Genomic DNA, 25,535 nt, shown 5'->3' on the forward strand with positions numbered 1-25,535 from the left:
AAGATATATATGGGAGCTATATCTAAATCTGAACCGATTTCTTTCTATTCTGACTTTATTTAGGGTTCTATTCTGACCCAAAACAGGAACTTGGCACATATTTGAAGTCGATTGGACTTAAACTGCGGCCTAGACTTTGATCACAAAAATGTGTTCACAGACAGACGGACGGACGGACATGGTTATATCGACTCAGGAGCCCACCCTGAGCATTTTTGCCAAAGACACCATGTGTCTATCTCGTCTCCTTCTGGGTGTTACAAACATGTGCACTAACTTATAATACCCTGTTCCACAGTGTGGCGCAGGGTATAAAAATGGCCAAAAATGTTCTATAGAAATCAAGTTTTACAAGAATGTTCTAAAGTAATAAAAATGTCCAAACATTTTCTACAGATATAAAGTTTTGAGAAAGTTTTCTATAGAAATTAAAAATTTTGATAAAATTTTCTGTATGAATAAAATTTTGACAAAATTTTCTATGAAAATAAAATTTTGACAACATTTTCTATAGAAATAATTTTTTTAACAAAATTTTCTATAAAAATAAAATTTTGACAAAAATTTCTATAGAAATAAAATTTTGACAAAATTTTTTGTAGAAATAAAATTTTGACAAAATCTTCTATAGAAATTAAAATTTGACAAAATTTTCGATAGAAATTAAAATTTGACAAAATTTTCTATAGAAATGAAATTTTGACAAAATTTTCTGTAGAAATAAAATTTTGACAAAATTTTCTATAAAAATAAAATTTGGACAAAAAATTTCTATAGAAATAAAATTTTGACTACTTTTTCTGTAGAAATAAAATTTTGACGAAATTTTCTATACAATTTTTTTCAAAAATAATTTACAAAATAAATTTTTTTATTCTGATAGATTTTTGGTAAAATTTTCTTCAAATTTTGGTTGTAGATAATTTTTGGCACGAGTGGTAACCGTGATATTAATACTGTAGATGTGAAATGAGGTATAGCTCCTACATATCTCAAATCTCTAGCAAAAACTCTTTTTGCCTGGCTCTAAACGTGTAAACGAACTGCTTCTATTCAAAATTTTTGAACGGAGCTAATATCATCATTTTTGGGACAAAAATCGGAAAATCGGCATTTGCTATGTTTTGAGTAAAAAATCGTCAAAATGCCGATAAATCGGCGAAATTGGCCGCCCTGGTTGTATACCAAGGAGAGATAGCAAAGCCAGACAAAATACCTATTTCATACACCGTTCACATTATAAGTTTATCGGGACGAAATGTCTGTGCTTGTAGTGAATCTTACAGTGTAGCCCAAGGCTAAAATTTACTGGTGATCAGTAATAATCGATAAATGTGTTATAGATCACATTAATAAGCTGCACTATCAATTATGCAGTCGAACATAAATTATGGTGTGGCCAACGTCTGGGATATGTCTCAAAGACATTATCGTACATTGACCTAATATGAGAAAAAGTAAGGGAGCTATATATAATTAACAGAAATGGACTCATTTTTGCATGGTTGTTAGAAGGCATATACTTACATCACGTAACGAATTTCGACCGTATTTGATGAAATTTTCACTTCCAGGAGATTCCGTAAGGCAAATCTGGGGATCGGTTTATATGCGGCTTAACCTAAAAGTGATCCGATATGGCCCATTTGCAATACCATCCGACCTATATCAATAGCAACTACTTATGAGTGGATAGCTTGTTTCGTTCGGGCATCATTTTATATTAGGGCTATATATAATTATGGAACGATTTGGATCAATTTTTGGCATAGTTGTTGGAAGACATATGCTCACATTTTGTATTAAGTTTTAACCATATCGTATGGCCCTACTGATAATATCTTTCTTACCATTGTCTTCTTGGGAACACACTTTAGCAATTCAATGAATGGAAAAAAGTAAACATTTCAACCACCATAACCAAAACTCTCACAACGAATTTGTGTTTGTGTTTCCCCTCATCATTTAAAGTTGTTTTTTTTTTTCACTCCTTCATGGGGTCCACTTCAACATATTTAGCACAGTTATTGAAGCGTTTAAGTTGTTTCTTAAGTTTTCAAATATTTTTACCATAAAGGGGTGTTTCACCGTAAAACACTAGTCTGAATACAGTTGAAAAAATTTTCATTTTTGCGACATAAAAATTACTAAAAAAGGACCATTAAATTACCAATAAAGGGAAACGAATCAAATATCCAAATAGGACAAAGGAATACTCGTTTTTGGGTTCACTCGTATATACCTTTGAAAATTTTGCTGCTCCGCTAAAGTTAATTCTTCTCTCCTATATACTCCTGCCACGAACAATCTATCAAAATTTGAAGAAAACGTTACCAAAAATCTACCAAATTTAAAAAACAATCATAGTTTAAAGTTTCCAATCCAATTTTTGTTGTAAGTATAAAAAAATGTTTTATTATTTATTTTAGAAGTTTAGTTCATTATATCCCAGTAAAAAAAAGCGTCGCCAAAAAAGTAGTGAACATTTTATTTTCGGATCCGGAAGTGGTGCAAAATTGGCACAGAAGCGATGAATTTAATATGGGCTTGTCATAGGACGGATGCCCACCATTTCAGTAGCTGTTGCACTGAATTTGCACCACTTCTTACGGTGTGATGCGAATTCAGTGTTTTGGATGTGAATTAAAAAAATATGTGATTTTGACAAATAAATAAATTTAAATTTTTTTTTATGATTTTAATGCATTCTTACGCTTGTCTGGAACGTTTGACATCGAATACTTTCAAAAAGTGGCAAGTTTTCAAGAATGGATTTAACACTTTTTCGGCAAAATTTAAATAATTTGCATCATTTTATTAATTCTTAATCTGTTTTTAACCTCTTTGAAACAAACAATTTTAAATTTCCCATTAAAATTATGAAAAAAGCGAGTTATAAAAAAAAGTAACTCAAATGAACTTCCTGTACAGTTAAAATAAAGAACATCTTTGGGAGAACATTTTTGGAAGTGCTTTTAAAGTTGTGCCTTTAGAAGAACTTCCAATTTTTTTGCTGGGATGTGATATTATATGCTTACGACCCTTTATATACAAGGCGGGCATACTAACCATAGCTCTACGGTAAATAAATGTATGTTTCTGTTAAATAAAGTTTTGTTTGCATCGGCTCGTGGGCGCCCAAAACTATGCTATATAAATACAACAGTTTAAATGTTTGTGTTGCTTGTGATATAGGTTAGGTGGCAGCCCGATGTATCAGGCTCACTTATACTACTCAGTCCATTGTGATACCACATTGTTGAACTTGTCTCTTATCACTGAGTGCTGCCCGATTCCATGTTAAGCTCAATGACAAGGGACCTCCTTTTTATAGCCAAGTCCGAACGGCGTTCCACATTGCAGTGAAACCACTTAGAGAAATTTTGAAACCCTCAGAAATGTCACCAGTATTACTGAGGTGGGATAATCCATTGCTGAAAAACTTTTTGGTGTTCGGTCGAAGCAGGAATCGAACCCACGACCTTGTGTATGCAAGGCGGGCATGCTAACCATTGCACCACGGTGCTTGTGCTATAGTGATAATTGTCTGCTGATGTTGATTAACAGCTACGTAGCCGCGCGGATAGTGTGCTGGCTTATAAACTGTATGGTCCGCGGTTCGATTCACCGTACAGGCGAAACGTAAAATTTAACAAGTATATACGGCCGTAAGTTCGTCCAGGCCGAAGCCCTCCACCATGGATGGCGTAGAAACTTCTTCTAAACACTGCCATCCACAATCGAATTACTTGAGTAACGCTTGACGATGGCAAGGTGTCTTAAAACTTCCTAACACCGTCTTCTAAATTGTAAGTAAGTCCATACGTGGTATATATTTAATCAAAAAATACCAATTAAATACGTATATAATTCAGTTTGACAAAGTTTTCTATAGAAATAAAATTTTGACAAAATTTTCAATAAAAATAAAATTTGAACAAAATTTTCTATAAAAATAAAATTTTGACAAAATTTTCTATGGAAATAAAGTTTTGACAAAATTTTCTATAAATGATTTTCTATGGAAATAAAATTTTGACAAAAGTTTCTATAGAAATAAAATTTTGGTAGATTATTTGTGGCTCGAGTGGCAACCGTGATTATGAACCGATATGGACCAATTATTATGTGATTGGAGAACGGCTATATATAACTATAGACCGATATGGACCAATTTTGGTATGGTTGTTAGCGGCCATATACTAACACCACGTTCCAAATTTGAACCGGATCGGATGAATTTTGCTCTTCCAAGAGCCTTCGGAGGTCAAATCTGGGGATTGGTTTATATGGGGGCTATATATAATTGTGAGCCGATGTGGACCAATTTTTGAATGGTTGTTCGAGACCATATACCAAAACCATGTACCAAATTTCAGACGGATCCGATGAAATTTGCTTTTCTTTGAGGCTTCGCAAGCCAAATCTGGGGATCGGTTTATATGGGGGCTATATATAATTATGGACCGATGTGGATCAATTTTTGCATGGTTGTTAGAGACCATATACAAACACCATTTACCAAATTTCAGCCGGATCGGATAAAATATGCTTCTCTTAGAGGATCGGCAAGCCAAATTTGGGGGTTCGTTTATATGGGGGCTATAGGTAAAAGTGGACCGATATGGCCCATTTGCAATACCATCCGACCTACATCAATAACAACTACATGTGCCAAGTGTCAAGTCAATAGCTTGTTTCGTTCGAAAGTCAGCGTGATTTCAACAGACGGACGGACGGACATACTCAGATCGACTCAGAATTTCACCACGACCCAGAATATATACACTTTATGGGATCTTAGAGCAATATTTCGATGTGTTACCAACGGAATGACAATGTTAATATACCCCCCATCCTATGGTGGAGGGTATAAAAATGTTATCAAATCGAATGTAATTTATATGTTTGTATTACAGAAAAAGGTGCTAAGATTAAAAAACCTCGTGGATGTTAGAAAGATGTGAAGGAAAATGCAATTAGCCAGAAAACGGCTTCCTTATGACTTAGTCTTTATGAAATTGTTTTTACATTCTTTAAAAGAATCAACGTTTATCGCAAAAATTATATAATTTTCTTCTAAATAAACTTCTTTACAGCGAATTATTTCTGAAGAAATTTTTGTCAACATTTTATTTCTATAGAAGATTTTGTCAAAATGTTATTTTTTTAAAAAATTTTATCAAAATTTTATTTTTATAGAAAATTTTGTCAAAATTTTATTTCTATAACATATAAAAAATTTTGTTGCTATAACATATAATGTTGTCAAAATTTTATTTGTATAGAAAATTTAGTCAAAATTTTATTTCTATAGAAAATTTTGTCAAAATTGAATTTTTATAATATATAAACAAACAATTAAGTAAAGTCTAAAGTCGGGCGGGGCCGACTATATTATATCCTTCACCATTATGTAGACCAAAATTTGTATTACCATCTCAACTCCTTCAAATTTGTTGGGAGTTATTTTCAAGGTTTATATTCCCATATACAAATATTTATATCTGAGACGATTTGGAGAATTTTTTTGTACGTCTACAAAATCGATAGAATTAAAAATTAAATGGGTGTTAGCCCCCTGGGATGAAACACAATGTTAGTAAACAAATATGAATATATAAAGCTAGAGCAATTTTGATGCAATTGTACAAAAGAGCATATATGATTTATCGGGCGATACATATGTATTCGAGATATAGAACAATTTTAGTAATATTTGCAATTTTTGCTACTCAGCAGTGGCGATTTTACAAGGATATTGTTTAAATCTCGCCAAGATATGTGGTCAATTGAGGGTTGTGATATTATTTGGCCAATTCGGGCGATATTTCCACAAGTCGGAGCTTTATTTAAAATTCTACCATTGTGTGGAAAGTTTGACATTACAGTGTGTAGAATATGACTACGATATGGGGAAATTATCACAGAATTTTGTGTAAAATGTGGGTATTTTGGCCATATTAGATCAAGATGGAATCTGGAGGAAACTCCCATTGAAAATGGGAAACATTCTACCATATTTCCCCTACTGTGGCGTATATATAGGATGGGGGTATATTAAATAACTTTGTCATTCCGTTTGTAACACATCGAAATATTGCTCTAAGACCCCATAAAGTATATATATTATGGGTCGTGGTGAAATTCTGAGTCGATCTGGGCATGTCCGTCCGTCTGTTGAAATCACGCTAACTTTCGAACGAAACAAGCTATCGACGTGAAACTTGGCACAAGTAGTTGTCATTGATGTAGGTCGGATGGTATTGCCATCGGTCCACTTTTACGTATAGCCCCCATATAAACGGACCCCCAAATTTGGCTTGCGATTGCTCTAAGAGAAGCAAATTTCATCCGGTCCGGCTGAAATTTGGTACATAGTGTTAGTATATGGTCTCTAACAACCATGCCAAAATTGGTCCACAACGGTCCATAATTACATATAGCCCACATATAAACCGATCCCCCGAATTGGCTTGCGGAGCCTCTAAGAGAAGCAAATTTCATCTGATCTGGCTGAAATTTGGTACATGCTGTTAGTACATGGTCTCTAATGACCATGCAAAAATTGGTCCACATCGGTCCATAATTATATATAGCCCCTATATAAACCGATCACCAGATTTGACCTCCGGAGCCTCTTGGAAGACCAAAATTCATCCGATTCGGTTGAAATTTGGTACGTGATGTTAGTGTATGGTATCCAACAACCATGCAGGAATTGGTTCGTATCAGTCCATAATTATATATAGCCCCCATATAAACCGATCCCCAGATTTGAGCTCTGGTGCCTTTTGGAGAAGCAAAATTCATCCGATCTGTTTGAAATTTGTTACGTGGTGGTAGTATATGATATTTAACAACCATGCCAAAAGTGGTCCATATCAGTCCATAATCATATAGAGCCCCGGTATAAACCGATCCCGAGATTTTGTTTTGGAGCCTCTTGGAGGAGCAAATTTCATCCGAGTCAGTTGAAATTTGGTACATTGTGCTAGTATATGACCGTTAACAACTATGCCTAACTAGGTCCATATCGGTCTATAGTTTTATATAGCCATCAGATAAATCGATCCCCAATCACACAAAAATTGGTCCATATCAATTCTATATAGCCCCGATATAAGCGACCCCCATATTTCAATTCGTAATTATTTGTAGACTTACCTATACATAACTTTTTTGTCTAGTATATACCACGTATGGACTAACTCACAATTTAGAAAACAATGTTAAGAAGTTTTAAGATATCACAACCCAAGTAATTAGATTGTGGATGACAGTCTTTCGTAGAAGTTTCTACGCAATCCATGGTGGAGGGTAAATAAGATTCGGCCTGGGTGAACTTACGGCCGTATATACTTGTTTTTATTCAAAAGCTAAAATGCAGTTTAGATTTGATAGAAGTGGCTACCAATTCTATATAGTATCATGTAATCCTTTACAATGAGATTTTCCCAAAGGAAATTGTTATATAAGGTCGATGGTGAAGGGTATTTAAGATTCGTCCCGGCCGATCTATATTTTTTATACCCTCCATCATAGGATGGGGGTATATTAACTTTGTCATTCCGTTTGTAACACATCGAAATATTGCTCTAAGACCCCATAAAGTATATATATTCTGTCCGTCCGTCCGTCTGTTGAAATCACGCTAACTTCCGAACGAAACAAGCTATCGACTTGAAACTTGGCCAAGTAGTTGTTATCGATGTAGGTCGGATGGTATTGAAATGGGCCATATAGGTCCACTTTTACGTATAGCCCCCATATAATGGGACCCTCAGATTTGGCTTGTGGAGCCTCTAACAGAAGCATATTTCATTCGATCCGGCTGAAATTTGGTATATGGTGTTGGTATATGGTCTCTAACAACCATGCAAAAATTGGTCCACATCGGTCCATAATTATATATAGCCCCCATATAAACCGATCCCCAGATTTGGCTTGCGGAGCCTAAAAGAGAAGCAAATTTCATTTGATCCGGCTGAAATTTGGTACATGGTGTTGGTATATGGTCTCCAACAATCGTGCAAAAATTAGTTCACATCGGTCTATAATTATATATAGCCCCCATATAAACCGATCCCCAGATTTGGCTTGCGGAGCCTCAAAGAGAAGAAAATTTCATCCGATCCGGCTGAAATTTGGTACATGATGTTGGTATATGGTAGTGTTGTAAATTTTGATTACTTTTGACTACTCGTTACTACTCGTTACTTTTGAATTGAGTACTCGTTACTACTCGTTACTTTTATAAAACAATTAAAAAAGACACTTTTTAATAACCCTGCCAGCATTTTAAAGTTCCATTTCATCCTCATCGCTACCACAGACTCGTAAATGTCACCACAACCATCGCGAACTGAGATGGGGAAGCATATCAAAAAGTACCAAATGTACATGAAAGTATTTTGCCATCACTACTGTTAGAAGAGCCATTTTATTTTTTGTGAAACGCCAAGCGCAACCAGCTTGTTATATTTTATTTAAATAAAAACGAAAATAAAGTTCTGAAAACATAGATATTACGCTTAAAATTGTGAAAGGTATATGGTGAACAATTTTCGACTATCCAAATAGAATAAAGTGATCGTTTTTCAAATATTTTTCCAGGCACGCTGTCTCCATCAAAAATAAACAAACTGGCTGATATACGCTGCAATATGTAACTTGCTACTTAAAACTCAACATCATTATTTTATTAATGCAAAAAATTATGTTAAATGTGATGAGATAAACCGAAAAATGTTATATTTATAAGAAATTATAAATGTTTAATCAAATCAATAAATATCTACACAATCGTGTTTTACTTGACCACAATGATTCTTCTACAATTACCTTAAAATGCACATTTTCTGATAGTTTGCAGGGGTTCTTATTGGCGTCCTTCGAAATTGATCTAAATAGGCACCTAATAATTGCACTGATGAGAAACTTTTTCGTAGTAACTTGGCGTGGTACAACTTCTCAATAGTGACGGCGCTCTTCCGATGAGTTTTTGATGTCGTATATGATTGTTTTCGACGTAGTGGGGATTCTCAGAAGCGCCCACAAATTCAAAAAATGTTGGCAGGGTAATATCTTCCTCTTTTTTAAATTTAAAAACAGTATAGAAAAGCAAATTCTATTATCCAGTTTTATTCTAGTGTTATAAAATGTGGTGTTGTACACTCATAGAAAAAAGTCTGCTAAAAACAGCAGTCGATGTCTGCTGTTATATTTTTGTACTTCAGGGCCAAATGAACAACAATTTATAAAATTTTTAGGTTATAAATTTTTCCCCAAAGCATATTTAAGAACCAAAAGTAGTTTTTGGTATATTTTTGCACCGTAATATACTTACAAGCTCCTAAATACGATCAGCAAACATTTTGTTTGCTGTTATGCCACAATTCGATAAATATTCAGATTTTTGGTCACATACTATAGATATTCATAAAATATTGTTTTAATTATGTTAGGATAGCTTTTAAGTTGACATTTTTATTTTTTTAGCCAAAATAAAACATGTTTTAGAGTAATCGAGCTTCAAAAATAGCAGGAAATGTTTGCTATTTCAGCAAACAGTGACTGCTGTCCCTTTTTCAGCAGACTTTCTGCTGTTTTAGCAGACTTTTCTGCTGTCCCTACTAACAGATTTCTTTGGGTGTAGATATATGGGTCTCGTCAGAAAAAGATTTGCACATTAGCGTAGCTAGACAATTTTCCTAGGGGGGGGGCTATAGCCCCCCTAGCTAAAAATTTATATTTCATTTATTTATATTTCAATTAATGTTTTATTTCATAAAAATGAATAATAAATAATTATACATCAAAATAACTCGAAAATTAATTTATAATAAAGCAAGTAAAAGTAGTTCCACACATTTCCCAGCAAAAAAATTTGGAAGTTTTTCTAAAGACACAACTTTAAAAGCACTTCCAGAAGATGTACTCTCAATGATGTTCTTTATTTTAACTACTCAGGAAGTTCTTTAAATTCAATTTTTTATAACTGGGTTTTTTCATACTTTTAATGGGAAATTTTAACTTTTTTGTTTCAAACGAAGTAAGAATTCATAATATGGTACAAATAATTTGAATTTTGTCAAAAAAAATTCTAAATCCAATCTGAAAAACTTATGAATTTTTGAAAATATTTGAGGTCAAACGTTTCCGACAAGCATTAGAATCCATTAAAAATTATAAAAATTATTTATTTGACAAAATATAACATAATTTTTTAATTTACATTCAAAACATTGAATTCGGATCACACCTAAAGAAGTGATGCAAATTCAGTGCAACGGCTGTTGAAATGGAGGACTTCCGTCCTATGACAAGCCCATGTTAAATTCATCCCTTCTTCGCCAATTTTGCTACACTTTCGGATCCAAAAAGATCATTTTCATTACTTTTTTGGCGGCGCTTTTTTGGCTGGACTTGTTTATTTTTTATAAAAATGGAAAATAGTAAATAGGTTTTCAAATTCTGGGGGGGGGGCTAAATTTTTCTGGGAGGGTCTAAGCCCCCTCCCCAGAGGCCTTCCTACGCATATGGATTTTCACCAATCATTAGTTGTGTTCCTTTACGTACTACTAGTTACTACTTTTACTAGTTTTTACTAGAAACCGTTCCTCAACCCCAAAAAATAGTAAAAGTATTCACTATTTGGTATTTTTTCGTCAGGGTATATCTAAATGGCATTGTGTATTACTGATGCTTGCTATTTGCATACTTTTTAAATCCACCATTGACAGTGGATGAAAATATTTAGCGATCATTTTTATCGTGAGAGCCAATGTTGAAATTTTCCAAGGGTTTTTGAATAAGCTTGGGTACCTTCTCTGAAAACAATTGGATTGAACCAGCTGAAGTCAACGACATTATTAATCATACTATTCGCATGAGACGTGATCCATGTGATGCTTTAAATTATAGCTCCCACCTACACCCAATGCAATTTTTTTCAAATGCAAACGTTGTTAAGAAATCAGATAAATTTTTCACTTTCTTCAAAGGTGAAGCCATATATCCTTTTCGTGTTATTTTAACTGATAAAACGATTTTCGAAAACTTCAATTAATATTTTCCAAGAAGTCAAGAATTTTACTTCCAAACCGCCAACTTACCGTCAGAAGAAAAAAACTGGCATTGAAGATATTGAATACTCTTTTACTAGTAACGAGTACTCAAAAAATTAGTCAGTAACGAGTACTTGTAATCAAATACTCGTTACTTTCCCAACACTAGTATATGGTCACTAACAACCATGCAAAAACTGGTCCACATCGGTCCATAATTATATATAGACCCTATATAAACTGATCTCCAGATTTGGCTTGCGAAGCCTCAAAGAGAAGCAAATTGCCTCCGATCCGGCTGAAATTTGGTACATGGTATTGGTATATTATATATAGCGCCCATATAAACCGATCCCCAGATTTGGGTTGCGGAGCCTCAAAGAGAAGCAAATTTCATCCGATCCGCCTGAAATTTGGTACATGATATTGGTATATGGTCTCTAACAACCAGCGTTGCCAATTTAGCTTTTTTCCCGCTAGATTTGACTTTTTTTGAAGACGTTTAGCGGGAAAAAAATGCATTTAGCTTTTAGCTTTTTTTCTGGCTTTTTTTCATGACCCTTTTAGCTATTTTTGGCTTTTTTTATTTTCGACATGTTCCTATTGAAATATGGATAAAACTTCGTTTTTATCTAAGTCTTGCTGCCAGAATAAGGTTTTCCGCATATTTCAAAGCTCAATTGAAGCCTTAATAATTATTCCAGCCATTATGCGGGCATTTTTGCAGCAAATACACCTTGATGTAAAGTTTTTTCCTCGTATTCATAAAAGTTATCGTAAACTTTAAATCTACTATTACCATACAAATTCCTTATATAAACTGTCAGTAAATTATTAGGAATAATAGCATTTGACTCGTTTATCCTTTTTATGTTATTTTAATACGTATTCTAAAGTTATTATGATATTACTAAATTAAAATAGTGGATGTGAATTGCTTTGTAGACTGAAAAAATATTGTCATGAGGCCAAAGATTTCATGTCTTTAAAATACGAACGCGAATTTTGGTTATAATAGCATTTGTGAATTTCTCTTATATGTTATAAACTGTTTTCCTTGTCCAAAAGCCAATAAAATCGTTTTGTCCTTATAGTTAAGTGATTCAACTTAAAAATGGGTATCTTTTCATGAAAGAAGGCTAGGGCCAATTCTAAAAAATTCTTAAAATTAATTAAATAGTCTTTAAATTTGTGGAGTTTTTGTATCTTGACCACAAACCAAAATAGCGTTCAAAAATAGAAGAGGTTTTTCAACATTTTATTTTAAAAACGTATACACAGAATAATTTCTACTTAAAGTCGAGTCTGAATTTGGAAATTTAAGTTGTCGGTAGCACATTTTTAAAGCACTGTGATAGCTCATGAACAAAAAGCTGAAAAAACGAATAAATTCAAATTTGACTCTTAATCAATACCAAAATCATTAGTGTACAAAATCTTTGGAACAGAACATAGAAATAATTAAGGAAATAAAGTTTTGAATGTGGTATTATTTTTTTAACATCAAAAAAATGCAATAAAAAATTCGTAGTGATAGGATCAAAACAAATCTGCTATTTATTAATGGAATGGATTTACATTTACGAAAATTGGACAGTAGGTTTGTATGGGAAATTTTCGAATAAAAGTTATTCAGTATAAACTTGCAAGACAGTTAGAATGGGTTTTATTCTCTTGGGTAATATTAGGTGAAGTGTACACGATCACGAATTTATCATTAATTCAGTTAAAACGAAATATATTGATATTTTCTAATGCAGTTCTATGCGACATTGGACTTGTTGACGATTAACCAGCTGATAATTGCAAGTTTACCGGGAAAAAAGTTTTTTACTAGGAAATATAAATGAAGGACTTGTGATAGTAATCAAAATGTATCGAGTATGCAAACAGAGCTAATATGACATAGATTTTCTTACAGTCTCACAGAAATGGAAATAAAATGAATACAATTAAAATAATATGCATTTTAAGTGAAATAAAGTCTTTAAGTTTGTTAAATTTCAATCAAAAATGTGACTTTTGATACAAAAAATTTAGCTTTTTTTCTAGCTATTTTTTTAAATTTTTTAGCTTTTTTTTGGCTAGTTTTTTGGACAAATCTAGCGGTTTTTGGTGAAACAATTCTGGCAACGCTGCTAACAACCATCCAAAAATTGGTCCACATCGGTTCATAATTATATATAGCCCCCATATAAACCGATCCCCAGATTTGGCTTGCGAAGTCTCCAAGAGAAGCAAATTTCATCCAATCCGGTTGTAATTTGGAACATGGTGTTAGGTTAGGTTAGGTTAGGTTATGTGGCAGCCCGATGTATCAAGCTCACTTAGACTATTCAGTCCATTGTGATACCACAGTGGTGAATGGTGATCATATACTAACACCATGGTGAATGGTGTTAGTATATGATCTTTAACAACCGTGCCACAATTGGTCCATATCGGTCCATAATTATATATAGCCCCCATATAAAACGTTCTCCAGATTTGACCTTCGGAGCCTCTTGGAGGGGCAAAATTCATCCGATCCGGTTCAAATTAGGAACGTGGTGTTAGTATATGGTCGCTAACAACCATACCAAAATTGGTCCAATCACACAAAAATTGGTCCATATCGGTTCATAATCATGGTTGCCACTAGAGCCAAAAATAATTTACCAAAATTTTATTTCTATAGAAAATTTTGTCAAAATTTTATTTCTAGAGAAAATTTTGTTAAAATTTTATTCGGTTCATAATAAAATTTTCATCATTGTCAAAATTTTATTTCTATAGAAAATTTTGTCAAAATTTTATTTCTATAGAAAATTTTGTTCAAATTTTATTCGGTTCATAATCATGGTTGCCACTCGAGCCAAAAATAATCTACCAAGATTTTATTTCTATAGAAAATTTTGTCAAAGTTTATTTCTATAGAAAATTTTGTTAAAATTTTATTTCTGTAGAAAATTTTGTCAAAATTTTATGTCTACTTTGTCAAACTGAATTATATACGTATTGGATCGATCTTTTTTGATTTAATATATACCACGTATGGATTTACATACAATTTAGAAGATGGTGTTAGGAGGTTTTAAGATACCTTGCCATCGGCAAGCGTTACCGCAACTTAAGTAATTCGATTCTGGATGGCAGTGTTTAGAAGAAGTTTCTACACCCTCAAAAAAAATTGCTTCTTTAACATATGTTCCAAACATATTTTGCAGGAAGCACATATATTATTGGATACTGCCGAAACATTAATATATTTGTTTTATGTGAACATATTATATGTTTGGAATCATTTTGAGCACAAAAATATATGCGTGGAAGAATTTTTCCCAAAGACGATTGTGCTCATTCCCTAACATACTCGTAATGTTCACTTCCACGAAATTGTTTAGTTTTTGGCACCTTTTTCTGTACTACAAATAATGTTGAATAAATTATTTAATTTTATAAACATTTTAAATTTTACCTTTCGCCTGAACGGAGAATCGATCCGAGGACCATACAGTTTGTAAGCCAACACACTATCCACTGGGCTACGTAGCTGTTATAGTCACCAGTAGATAATTATCGTTATAAGTTACATTTATATAGCATAGTTTGCAGCGCCCACGAGCCCATGCAAACATAACATTATTTAACAGAAACATACATTTGTTTGCCACGTGGAGCAGTGGTTAGCATGTCTGCCTTGCATGCAAAGGCAGACATGCTTTGCCACTGCACCGACCGAACACTTTTATTTTTTTTTTAATTTACATATTTATATTTATACTATATTAGATTTTTATAATGAAACTTCGAAATGTGGGTTATTAAAGATTTATAGTCAGTAACAGTGCTTGATATACACGAAATTGACTGATTTTTTGATAAAATATTATTTTTCATTGCAAAAATAACAATTTTGTAACAAAAAACTGTTTTTGGTACAAAACTTTAAAATTTGAAAGGAATTCAAAAACTCTAACAAAAGAAGAACGTGGAGTCGAGTATAAACATACATAAATAATTTTATAATATAAACATAAATTTATTTAGGCATGAATAGTTTTTTACTAGTTTTTACTCGCTCTAAAATGCCTTTTACTTTTTCTTTAATAATTCATTTAAAAAAAAAATAAACTTTTTAAATTGTTTTAGCTGCAAAACTCGAACTTAATGCCCGCTTTTATATTTGAAGGTGTCCGTCAACTCCTCGTGGACTACTTATTAATAAAGAGGAACTAAACATGTCCACACATACATAAAATGCTGCTCTCAAGGCGAAAACATATGCTGTTTGTTTTTCAAATGTCTATTCTCTTGGTTCCGAATGTCTATTCTCTTGGTTCCGAATGTCTATTCTCTTTATTCAAATTAAATAATATTTAGAATTAAGCATATCACATTTTTGGCCTTATCATAAAACAGTTTTCCGATACAACATACAAGCGGTTTCACAGAAATTGTTCTCTTTTGATTCTTTTTCTGTGTTATGTTGATATCTTTCGTCAACTCTCCCGGTTTCCATATCTATTTCTTTCTCTATACTCTCTCTGTCGCTTTGAATAAAATATCACAACATATGTATGTTTAGTCGAAATTTGTAAATTTATATATGTTTACATATTTACATATGATTTTTATGAAACATTCATGCCCCAAACATAATGTATTCTAACATATTAACATAGATGTCCCAAACATTTAATGTTAGTTTAGGAACATTACTTGTTTGCACTGAAATATATTGTGTTTTAAAATTGTGCCCGAAATACATTTTGTTTATATCGGAACATATGAAAAACATATTTTTCTAACAGTGTACGCAATCCATGATGGAGGGTACATAAGCTTCGGCCTGGCCGAACTTACGGCCGTATATACTTGTTTTTGTCATATATTTTCCTAGTTCACCAAATTGTCTTAAAGGTGTGAGAGGGATATCAATCGGTTGGATAGTCGATTGTAAGGGCTCTCTTATTATTTCATACTCTCTCGTTTGTTTCTTCTTACCTTTTTCCGTTTGAATCGTTTGTTGTATGTTCAATGTTTTTCTTGTGTAGGTGTAGGTGTGTGTTTATTTTATAGCTTCGACAGAGAAAATGAATGGAATCACCACCACTATAGGTCTAACGAAATATCCATGCTCCGGAAGTTGTGAAGTGAGCGGAGCGAGGGAAGCAAATTCGAACTTAAATGAAGTTACGAAATTTAAGTTTTTGGAGATGTTATCTAAACGAAAGAACTCAACAGATGGTACGGATGAAGATGGCAACAAAGAAATTTATTTCACCTTAGGGTGAGGTGACTTGACTGTAAAGCTTAAAGGCATTCAAAAATAGGAATTATCGTTCAAGGCTTTCTCATAAAGACGATTTTTACTTTAAATATGGCATAGGTATAATGGCAGCCCGGTATTTTGGTAGCCACGCATTTTACGAGGGCTGCCTTTTATATATTAAATATCGAAAAAAGCTTAATTGCTTTTCAAAATATTCCCCATTAAGATCTATACGATTTTTCATGCACTGTCATTAGGCCAAAGATTTCGTGTCCTTAAGTACGAGTCCGAATTTCGCTTAGCATCGAAGACGCATTTGTTTGATATAAAGTTTTTTTGCTTGTCCGAAAATCGATCAGCTTATCAATGAAATCCCCTGCAAAAAAATTGGAAGTTGTTCCACAAAAATTCATTTTAAAGCACATCCCGGAATCCCCCATAATTTTTTCTCCACTTACGATGCAGTCCGTTTGGACAAATCTTAAAAAGTAGGGAATTAGGCCGTTGTAAGTGAAAATGTAAGTTTTCGACAATCAAATTTCGCAAAAAAGAATAGAAAATCAATAAAAATGTTTTTTTTAATTTCTTCATCCACATGAACTTCCAATGCACAATTTCTAAAGCAATGCAAAGGATCCAAAATGGAGTGCTTCCATCCTATGACAAGCCCATGTCAAATTTATGGGAGATGATCCAAGGTTGCACTACTTCCGCACCACAAATTGGGAATCCAAGCTACTTTTTTTGAAGCTCTTTTTTAGCTGGGTCGTTTTGTCCCTATACTTTCCCAGTAAAAATATACAACTTTAATGTTCTTTATTATAACTACACAGGAAGTTCTTTTCATTTAATTTTTTAGAGGATGTTTTTTTTCATATTTTTAATAGGTAATTTTATCTTTTTTGTTTCAAATTGGTTAAAAACAGTTTAAGAATTCATAACATGGTACAAATTATTTAAATTTTGTCGAAAAAAATTCTAAATCCAATATGAAACATTTTTGAATTTTTGAAAATCCATTAAAAATTATAAAAAAAATTTTAAAAATTATTTATTTAACAAAATATCACATAATTTTTTAATTTACCTCCAAAACATTGAATTCGGATCACACCTAAAGAAGTGATGCAAATTCAGTGCGCCGGCTGTTGAAATGGAGGACTTCCACCCTATGACGAGCCCATGTTAAATTCATCGCTTCTACGTCAATTTTGCACCACTTCCGGATCCAAAAAGGACATTTTCATTACTTTTTTGCCGACGCTTTTTTTTCCTGGGTAGTTGAGTATTCTTGTTAAAACTAGTTTATTAACATTCTAGATTAAATAACAAAACTGTGTATCCATCTCTGGCTATTATATTAAAAATATTCAAATATTCCTCCTAATTGTTGTAGTTCATTAGAAGAATCAAATATCCATATACCTCTTTTGTCAACGTCAGCCGAAGTAGAAACATCGCGTCAAAGGTTCATTAAAGGCCTTACTACAAATCTAACTTGGTTTCCTTACTTTTTTATTTAAACCCGCAAAGGCAATCATATGCTTCGCCAATTGTAGTAAAATTCTATTCGCTGAAGTTTACGCGCCTTCCCAGAAATCATTAGCTATGACTTCACTCCTCTCTTTAATAATAGAAAGTGCCATTTAACTTTCTGCCAAGTTGGGTTTCCCTATTTTCAGAAAGCTTCCCGCAACTTTCTTCATCCTAACATGAAAGAACATTTTGTTTGATTAAGGTCAACAAAATCGTCTTTAAATTCGTTGACTTTTTGAATCTTCAAAGCAAAAAAGCGTTCAAAAATAGGAGAAGTCTTTCAACACTTTATTTCAAAGACGTTTGTTACTTCAAATATAGCATGATTGATGATTTGATAGCACATTCCGACTCGTTCAGTTTTTCAAAAATAAACAATAAAAAAACATACGATTATTTGCTTGGATGTGCTTCGTGCGCGAGCAACTTCTGTTGAAATTTATTTCTATAGAAATAAAATTTTGACAACAGTTTCTGTAGAAATAAAATTTTGTCAAACATTTCTGTAGAAATAAAGTTTTGACTAAGTTTTCTATAGAAATAAAATTTTGACAAAACTTTCTATAGAAATAAAATTTTGACACAATTTTCTACAGCAATAAAATTTTGATAAAATTTTCTATAGAAATAAAACTTTGACAAAATTTTCTATAGAAATAAAACTTTGACAAAATTTTCTATAGAAATAAAATTTTGACAAAATTTTCTATAGAAATAAAATTTTGACAAAATTTTCTATAGAAATAAAATTTTGACAAAATGTTCTATAGATTAAAAAATTTGGACAACATTTTTTATGTTAATAAAATTGTGACAAAAATAATAAAATTTCGACAAAATTTTCTATAGAACTAAAATTTTGACAAAATGTTCTATAGTAATAAAATTTTGACAAAACTTTTTATAGATATAAAATTTCTACAAAATTTTTTATAGAAATAAAATTTGGCAAAATTTTCTATAGAAATAATATTTTGTCAACATTTTCTATAGAAATAAAATTTTGACAAAATTTTCTATAGATTAAAAAATTTTGAAAATATATTCCATAGAAATAAAATTTTGACAAAATTTTCTATAGAAATAAAATTTCGACAAAATTTTCTATAGAAATAAAATTTGGCAAAATTTTCTATAGAAATAAAATTTTGACAACATTTTCTATAGAAATAAAATTTCGACAAAATTTTTATAGAAATAAAATTTGGCAAAATTTTTTATAGAAATTAAATTTTGACAAAATTTTCAATAGAAAAAATTTTTGACAAAATTTACTATAGAAATAAAATTTTGTCTCCAGTTTGTATAAAAATAAAATTTTGACAAAATTTTCTAAAGATTAAAAAATTTTACAATATTTTCCATAGACATAAAATTTTGACAAAATTTTCTATATATTAAAAAATTTGACAATATTTTCCATAGAATAAAATGTTGACAAAATTTTCTATAGAAATACAATTTTAACACAGTTTTCTATAGAAATAAAATTTTGACAAAATTTTCTATAGAAATAAAAGTTTGACAAAATTTTCGATAGAAATAAGTTTTTAAAAATTTTCTATAGAAATAAAATGTTGACAACATTTTTTATAGAAATAAAATTTGGCAAAATTTTTTATAGAAATAAAATTTTGACATTTTCTATAGAAATAAAATTTTGACAACATTTTCTATAGAAATAAAATTTTGACAAAATCTTGTATTGACAAAATTTTCTATAGATTAAAAAATTTTGACAAAATTTTCTATAGAAATAAAATTTTGACACAGTTTTCTATAGAGATAAAATTTTGACACAGTTTTCTACAGAGATAAAATTTTGACAAAATTTTCTATAGAAATAAAATTTTGACAAAATTTTCTATGTTAATAAAGTTGTGACAAAAATAATAAAATTTCGACAAAATTTTCTATAGAAATAACATTTTGACAAAATTTTCTATAGAAATAAAATTTTGACAAAGTTTTCTATAGAAATAAAATTTGGCAAAGTTTTCTATAGAAATAAAATTTGGCAAAAATTTCTATAGAAATAAAATTTTGACAAAATTTTCTATGTTAATAAATTTGTGACAAAAATAATAAAATTTCGGCAAAATTTTCTATAGAAATAAAATGTTGACAAAATTTTCTATAGTAATAAAATTTTGACAAAATTTTCTATATAAATAAAATTTTAACATCATTTTCTATAGAAATAAAATTTTGACAATATTTTCTATAGAAATAAAATTTTTACAAAATTTTCTATAGATTCAAAAACTGGGACAAAATTTTATATAGTAATAAAACTGTGACAAAAGTTTCTATAGTAATAAAATTTCGACAAAATTTTCTATAGAAATAAAATTTTGACAAAATTTTCCATAGAAATTAAATTTAGACAAAATTTTCTATAGAATACAATTTTGACAACATTTTCGATAGAAATAAAATTTTGACAACATATTCTATAGAAATAAAATTTTGACAAAATCTTCTATTGAAATAAAATTTTGACAAAATTGGATTAAACAATTTGGAAAAAATGTTCTATGTTAATAAAGTTGTAACAAAACAAATAAAATTTCGACAAAATTTTCTATAAAAATAAAATTTTGACAACATTTTCTATAGAAATAAAATTTTGACAAAATTCTCTATAGTAATAACATTTTGACAAAACTTTCTACAGAAATAAAATTTCGATAAAATTTTTTATAGAAATAAAATTTGGCAAAATTTTTTTATGGAAATAAAATGTTGACAAAATTTTCTATATAAATTAAATTTTGACAATATGTTCTTTAGAAATAAAATTTTGACAAAATCTTCTATTGAAATAAAATTTTGACAACATTTTCTGTAGTAATAAAATTTCGACAAAATTTTCTATAGAAATAAAATTTTTACAAAATTTCTAATCTATAGAAAATATAGAATGGGGCAGCACTCAATTCACCAGTGTAGTATCACAAGTGACTGAGTAGACTAAGTAAGACTGAATTATCGGGCTGCCTCCATACCTAACCTTGCCTAATGTACTGAATCCATCCAATACACATTTGCCCCATATTGGCACATACCAACATGTCTGTAAGTAAAGAACATTTAAAAATAACATTGGAATAATATCGAAGAAAAAAGACAAAAAGGGAATGAGACGTTGACATTTACTTTTAGTTACAGAAAATTGCATAAATAACAGTTCATGGGGACAAAGTACTTTCGAATGAACTCTTTAAAAAAAAAAAACAACAAAACAAAATGCGATACAAAAAAGTTTATTTTAAGTTCCAAGGAGAAGGCTGATCTGGGACATTTAGGCATAACTCATGCAGATGTATTGGTCATTTATTTTTATGCCTCGTTTCGCATAAGGGATGAATTGAGTGGCTTTTTTTTTTCTTTCAAGTGGTCAGGGTCGAATATGCAAATGCTTTTAAGGTACCAATTTTCTGTTAGATGGAAAGGGAAATTTTTAAAAAAGGTTCTCTGATAAACTACTCCAATGTATTCACAGTTGATAATTGAAATTGGTCTTGGTACAGTTGAAAAAGTTTGATGATTTGATTAAAATCATCATGGACGTGACTGACTAATATCAGTCAAGTATTAGGCTTAAAAGGTCCCAAAAAGGACATACCTGGAAACTGTGGAATTTTTATTCATATATGATTAAAAACAAGTCTAAAGAAAAAGACAAATTCCATCGTTCCATCTATTGAAAAAAAAATTGGTTTTAGTTGATTTTTGCTTTCGAAATATCCTACAGCCCAATGCAAATTTCTTTATCCCAAATATATCTCAAAAATGGGATGAATTCAACTTGGGTATAAAACTCCATTCCGGATAAAAGTTTATGAATGGTTTGCGTACAAAATTTTATTAAATACGGTCGTTCACAATCCCATTGCTACATATTAACCATTGGTGTTGTTACCGAATGGATATTAACCCCATTTCACAGGAAATGGTTGAAGCTATCGCCTAAAAGTCGGTCATGTTGTCATTTATAGGAATCCAAAGTGGTGCAGTGGTTAGCATGTCTGTTTATACCCTGCGCCACACTGTGGAACAGGGTATTATAAGTTAGCGCATATGTTTGTAACACCCAGAAGGAGGCGAGATAGACACATGGTGTCTTTGGCAATAATGCTCAGGGTGGGTCCCTGAGTTGATATAACCATGTCCGTCTGTCCGTCCGTCCGTCTGTCTGTGAACACATTTTTGTGATCAAAGTCTAGGTCGCAATTTAAGCCCAATCGCCTTCAAATTTGGCACATGTTCCTAATTTGGGTCAGAATAGAACCCTATTGATTTTGGAAGAAATCGGTTCAGACTTAGATATAGCCCCCATATATATCTTTCGCCCGATATGCACTAATATAGACCCAGCAGCCAGAGTTTTATACCGATTTGCTTGAAATTTTGTACAACCATAACAATTAGTCGTATAGTCAAGTGTGCACAATTTGATTGAAATCGGTTCAGATTTAGATATAGCTCCCATATATATCTTTCGCCCGATATGGACTAATATGATCCTCAAAGCCAGAGTTTTATCCCAATTTGGTTGAAATTTTGCACAGGGAGTAGATTTAGTATTGTAGCTATGCGTGCCAAATTTGGTTGAAATCAATTCAGATTAAGATATAGCTCCCATATATATCTTTCGCCCGATATGGACTAATATGGTCCTAGAAGCCAGAGTTTTGGCCCAATTTGTTTGCAATTTTGCACTAGGAGTACAATTAGTAGTGCAGTTAAGTGTGCAAAATTTGATTGAAATCGGTTCAGATTTAGATAGCTCCCATATATAGCTTTCGCCCGATTTACACTCATATGACCACAGAGTCCAATTTTTTGCTCCGATTTAGTTGAAATTTTGCACAGGGAGTAGAATTAACATTGTAGCTATGCGTGCCAAATTTGGTTGAAATCGGTTCAGATTTAAATATAGCTCCCATATATATGTTTTTCTGATTTCGACAAAAATGACCAAAATACCAACACTTTCCTTGTAAAATCGCCACTGCTTAGTCGAAAAGTTGTAAAAATTACTGTAATTTCCCTAAACTTCTAATACATATATACCGAGCGATAAATCATAAATAAACTTTTGCGAAGTTTCCTTAAAATTGCTTCAGATTTAAATGTTTCCCATATTTTTTTACTAATATTGTGTTCCACCCTAGTGCATTAGCCGACATAAATTTTGAGTCTATAGATTTTATAGAAGTCTATCAAATTCTGTCCAGTTCGAGTGATGTATAAATGTATGTATTTGGGACAAACCTTTACATATAGCACCTAACGGATGTGATATGGTATCGAAAATTTAGATCTACAAAGTGGTGCAGGGTATAATATAGTCGGCCCCGCCCGACTTTAGACTTTCCTTACTTGTTTGCATATGCAATTCGGGTTCATATACAAATCGTGTGGGTTCAAACCCACGGGAGCCACCGTGGTGCAATGGTTAGCATGCCCGCCTTGCATACACAAGGTCGTGGGTTCGATTCCTGCTTCGACCGAACACCAAAAAGTTTTTCAGCGGTGTATTATCTCACCTCAGTAATGCTGGTGACATTTCTGAGGGTTTCAAAGCTTCTCTAAGTGGTTTCACTGCAATGTGGAACGCCGTTCAGACTCGGCTATAAAAAGGAGGTCCCTTGTCATTGAGCTTTATATGGAATCGCTCAGCACTCAGTGATAAGAGAGAAGTTCACCAATGTGGTACCACAATGGACTGAATAGTCTAAGTGAGCCTGATACATCGGGCTGCCACCTAACCTAACCATTCTATGGTGATGGGTATAAAAATTTTGACAAAATTTTCCAAAGTAACAAAAGTTAAAAAAAAAAAACAAGTATATACAGCACTAAGTTCGACCGGGCCGAATCTTAAATACCCACCACCATGAACCAAATATTAGGGTTTCCTTTGAAATTTCAGGAGGGCTTGAGGACTTGAGGACACTTCCCGAAGATATCAGATTCTGGATTTATAAGAACCATTTTTGTTTGAGTTTTAGAGGAATCATTAACATCTCTTGTAAGTGTGCAAGAAAATTATAAAATAACGTCTTGATTTGAAATCTTAAATCTGTAGAAGTAAAATCTGGAAATTTTACATTGAGTTTCAAGCAATTTTCATGATCAGTGTGCCTTCTTCACCCTCAAGAAGTGAAGTCGGTCTATATGGAGGCATTACCAAATGGACCGATAAAAACTTAATCCGATACACGTTTTTGTGAGCCTAAAATACCAGAATATTTACAATTTCAGGCAAATCAGATAAAAACTACGGTTTCTAGAAGCCCAAAGAGTTAAATCGGGAGATCGTTCTTATGGGGGCTATACTAAAATATGGACCGATACTCACAGTTTTCGGCACACCTCTTTATGACCCGAAAATACCTCTAGATTTCCAATTTCAGGCAAATAGGATCAAAACTTCGGATTCTAGAAGCCCAAAAAGTAAAATCGGGAAATCGGTCTATATGGGGGCTATACCAAAATATGGACCAAATATGGACCGATACCTCTAGATTTCCAATTTCAGACAAATTGGATAAAAACTACGGTTTCTATAAGCCCAAGACCCCAAATCGGGAGGTCGTTTTATATGGGGACCATACCAAAACATGGACCGATACTCACAATTTTTGGCACACGTATTTGTGGTCATAAAATACCTCTAGATTTCAAATTTCAGGCAAATTGAATAAAAAGTGCGGTTTCTATAAACCCAAGAAATAAAATCGGGAGATCGGTCTATATGGGGGCTATACCAAAATATGGACTGATACTCACAATTTTTGGCACACCTCTTTATGGTCATAAAATACCTCTAGATTTCAAATTTCAGGCAAAGTGGATAAAAACTACGATTTCTATAAGCCCAAGACCCCACATCGGGATGTCGGTTTATATGGGGACCATACCAAAACATGGACCGATACTCACAATTTTTGGCACACGTATTTGTGGTCCTACAATACCTCTATATTTCCAATTTCAGGTAAATTGAATAAAAACTGCGGTTTCTATAAGCCCAAGAAGTAAAATCGGGAGATGGGTCTATATGGGGGCTATACCAAAACATGGACCGATACTCACCATTTTTGGCACACCTCTTTATGGTCATAAAATACCTCTAGATTTCAAATTTCAGGCAAATTGGATAACAACTACGATTTCTATAAGCCCAAGACCCCAAATCGGGAGGTCGGTTTATATGGGGACTATATCAAAACCTGGACCGATATAGCCCATCTTCAAACTTGACCTGCCTGCAGACAAAAGACGAGTTTATGCAAAATTTCAGCACGATTGCTTCATTATTGAAGACTGTAGCGTGATTACAACAGACGGACAGACAGACGGACAGACGGACATCGTTATATCGTCTTAGAATTTCTCCTTGATCAAGAATATATATACTTTATATAGTCGGAAATCGATATTTCGATGTGTTACAAACGGAATGACAAACTTATTATACCCCCGTCACCATTCTATGGTGGTGGGTATAATAATAGAAATAAAATTTTGACAAATTTTTGAATAACATTCTGACAAATTTTTGAATAACATTCTGACAAATTTTTGAACAAAATTTTGAAGAAAAAAAATTTACAGAAATAACATTTTGGCAACATTTTTTATAGACATAAAATGTTCTATAC

The 25,535-nt window shown here is 32.1% G+C and overlaps 1 protein-coding gene across 1 annotated transcript in view; it reads left to right on the forward strand.

Annotated features, from left to right (window-relative positions):
• LOC142234922 (uncharacterized) overlaps positions 1-25,535 on the forward strand; it is a 316,873-nt gene that overhangs the window by 218,083 nt on the left and 73,255 nt on the right. The gene's annotated exons all lie outside the window — the stretch shown is intronic.

This window comes from Haematobia irritans, chromosome 4, assembly GCF_050003625.1.
Source record: "Haematobia irritans isolate KBUSLIRL chromosome 4, ASM5000362v1, whole genome shotgun sequence".
Lineage (NCBI taxonomy): Eukaryota > Metazoa > Arthropoda > Insecta > Diptera > Muscidae > Haematobia > Haematobia irritans.